This window comes from Rhipicephalus sanguineus, chromosome 8 (assembly GCF_013339695.2).
Source record: "Rhipicephalus sanguineus isolate Rsan-2018 chromosome 8, BIME_Rsan_1.4, whole genome shotgun sequence".
NCBI classification, from domain to species: domain Eukaryota; kingdom Metazoa; phylum Arthropoda; class Arachnida; order Ixodida; family Ixodidae; genus Rhipicephalus; species Rhipicephalus sanguineus.
The window spans coordinates 66,895,181-66,898,649 of NC_051183.1; the positions used below are offsets into that span (position 1 = coordinate 66,895,181).

The following is a 3,469-nucleotide window of genomic DNA, read 5'->3' on the forward strand; positions in this document are numbered from 1 at the left end:
GTTGAACGCTCCGACGTGCCATGTGCTGTGTGTTCGCCCCATGTGAAGTGCATGAAGTTTGAAGCGCACGTGTGCGTCTCGCTCGTATTGTCGCGATGCCGGGTTGCTGTGCGTTTGGCTGCCATAACCGTGACACCCATGGAAAAAAGGTTTTTTTTGCATTCCGTGCGGAAAAGAAAATGCAGGTCGTCGCAAAATCTGGCTCCACAGAATCGGTCGAGCAAACTTCGAGCCGAGATCGGCGCGGCTTTGTGAGGTAAGTGCTCGTGCGTTTTTACTCTTGACAGGCGTCTTGCTTTGCCGTGTGAGATATGTGGTATATTGCTTACTCAATGTCACGCGAAATTTCGTGTTATTTGTCATGCACCAAGGCAATCACTTTCTCGAGCAAGTGACTGTCTTGAACACCAGATGGTCGAAATTTTCGGAGGCCTCCACTACGGCGTGCCTCCTGATCATATCACGGTTTTGGCACGTAAAACCCCACATATTAATAACTCTGAAAGAACGAATGTCGTGCACTAGAACACTAGGTTGTGTTCCACATATTCTACTAACCTTTCACTGTGATGTGCGGATGGAAGGGTTAAGACGGAGCGAGCGTCGGAATGAAAGTGCGATAGCAAAAAAAAAGAACCTAGCGCGCAGGATTTATCGAAAGCAGTGCATTTGCGTGCAGCTCATCCATCATATTGTCTAATTTGGCGAACCACTTCTGGGTGACAGTCAGAACTTTTTGCAAATTCGGAACATGAGCGGGGCTTTAGTTCAGCGGACCGCGGCTCATCGGCCGGCGTGTCATCATGAACTATCGCGTCACAGATTTAGCGCATAAGTTTCAACACGCTTCGGTAGTTGCATCAGATGCCTGTTTGACGCGCAGTAGATCAAAGCAGTAAATTTGAAATTTCAATTAAAGCGCAGCCATGCGCTTATTTTAATAAACGTTCATTCATGTTTAGAACGTTCTCCGATGCTTATGGTGTTTTGCTCCTGTGATAAGATTTCCACCTAACTTGAGTAAAGTGCGTTGGGGGGCTAGTTGGTATGACATAGAATGGTAAAAAACTGCGCGGTTGACGGAGCACAAGAAGAAGTAGTACACAGGACGAGCGCAGACTAACAACTGAATGTATTGAAGCATAAATCTTCCACTTCAGAAAACGTACATGCGCACAAGCTATCTTGGCAGTATCACACACCATAGTAAAGGCCCTTTATCTACGCTAAAAATGCCAACTTTTTCTTATGCAGATAAACGGAGGATTCACTAACGCATTTATCAGGACCACGCCTCGAGATCACTGACGCATCCAAAATTTCTGAAGTGGAAGATTTATGCTTCAATACATTCAGTTGTTAGTCTGCGCTCGTCCTGTGAACTACTACTTGTGTTCCGTCAACCGCGCAGTTCGTTACCGTTCCACCTAACTTGTTCTTTTTGTCTAGGATCATTTTGAAAAAAAATGAGTTTGAGCCACTTATCCTCAACAAATTCGGAGTCAAGAAGTTGAAGAAGAATGCGACACCATCGATATTCAGTCACAGGAAGCAACCCTAACCAAGGAAGCCACCAGCTCAACGTAAGCTGACACGTTGCAATTGTTTATATATGTTTACTTTGTACATCACGTGCTGGAACCTCAAAGTTAGGAGGGTCAAGCTCAGAAAGTAGGGGCAATATTCCAGAGCAAAATACACATGCACTATCATATAAATTATTTTTAAGCTGCTAAACGCACCCTTTCAATCTGTGTCCTGGTTCTAACGTGCCTGCTACTACCTGAGCTGATTTACATCTCCATATATCAAACAACGGTGACTGTTCATCACTCACACCTGCCTTTTGTCTCACAAGTATCCTTCATGCAGGCGCTGTGCAAGAGGAGGTTCACAATAGCCTGAACCCTTCATCATCACAAGGTAAAATAGGGTTGTTTAGTCTGTACATGACAGAAAGGTAACATGCTCTCCTCTTTCTCTGATCCTTGTAGCATTACCGGCTCCTGTTCTGACTCTGGACAACCTCAGTATTCTTTCCTCGGTTGCTTCTCAGATTGAAGGTAGACTTTCTTATCCTTGAAATTGTACTCGGATTGATTATAAGTTTCTTCTATCATTGAACCTAAAATTAAACCAGTGTTTGTTGTTGCTGTTTATGCTCTTTCAGTATTACCTGCTCCTGTTTTGACACTGCACCCAGCTTCTTTCCTCGGTAGCTTCTGAGATTGAAGGTAACTTTTTATCCTTGAAATTATACACTCAAATTGGTGGTAGATTTTTTCTATTTTTGAACCCATAATTAAACCTGAGTCGTGGTTACTGCCTATGCTCTTTCAGCATTACCTGCTCCTGTTTTGACGGCGGACAACCCTTCATCATCACAAGGTAAAATGGGGTTGTTTACTCTGTAGCTCCTCAGACTGAAGGTAGATTTTTTCTATCCTCGAACCTACAAAAAAAAGTGCTACAAAGAAACAGACAGACAGGATAAAAAGTACAGATGCTTCGTGGTCTTTGTGTTGTTCTTGCAGAAGTTTCTTTTTGGAATGGCTAGCAAAATCAAGTAGCGCTGGAACTTACATAACGTAGGTCATAATGACTGATTTTCATGCTCTGCAGAACTACAGGCTCCTAGTGGACCAGAACATGTCCTCTGTGCCTCCGAGCGGCACCCAGCTTTTATTTGCAGCATCTGATATCGAAGGTTGGTATTAATTTATTATGAACCTTCAAGTGGCCTTATATTGTTACGCGGAGAATCCCCGTCCTTTTCAGCCCGTTACAATATTTCTATTATTACCCCTTGTGTCAGGTCCTACACCCGATTTCAGCAGCATCCCGCATGAAGAGCCTCTCTCACAAGGTAAGGTGAAATTTGTTGAATTCACCTTATGCATGCTTTCCAGTAGTGCTGTCATATGGTTACTTAAGGCCCTTTGTGTAGCCCCTGAGGCTTGAGCTGCAACAATAATTGAATACGAGCTCTATGTACTTTCGCCTCATGTAGACAGTAGTAAACAATGGCATCAAGTGCTTTCGTTTACTTGACTTGTTTTCTTGATCGTTCATGCTTTGGGCCAGATGCTGACTTAAACCGGGAGGAGATCACTTTAGGAGGTACATAAAAGCATAGTTACGATTCTTGTTGGTTGGTGTTTCAGTATGTGCAATAATATTCTTCTCATGGTCTGTTTTTACCTTCCAGCTCCTGTGTCAGCTGTCAACGCTCATGAGCTACATCAAAATCTTCACACAAATGGTAACAAATATACGGTTCTCTTAGACAGTGCTGACACTTTTCTCCAACTACACGTGATGATAAGCCATGCCATTATTACCCTTTAGCAAACCTCTCGTGTGGCTTTCTTTTTGCAGAAACTGTAGCAGCTCTACATAAGAGGATCGGTGAACTGGAGGAGAGTTTGAAAAGCTCGGAACGCAGGCGGTCACTTTTACAGCGACAGAA

The 3,469-nt window shown here is 43.6% G+C and overlaps 1 long non-coding RNA gene across 1 annotated transcript; it reads left to right on the forward strand.

Moving 5' to 3' along the window:
• Positions 1–1,460: 1,460 nt before the first annotated feature.
• Positions 1,461–2,164, forward strand: LOC125759672 (uncharacterized). Its single transcript, XR_007417292.1, has 3 exons — positions 1,461–1,583; positions 1,873–1,923; positions 1,995–2,164. It is a non-coding gene; the product is annotated as an uncharacterized LOC125759672 (long non-coding RNA).
• Positions 2,165–3,469: the final 1,305 nt, after the last annotated feature.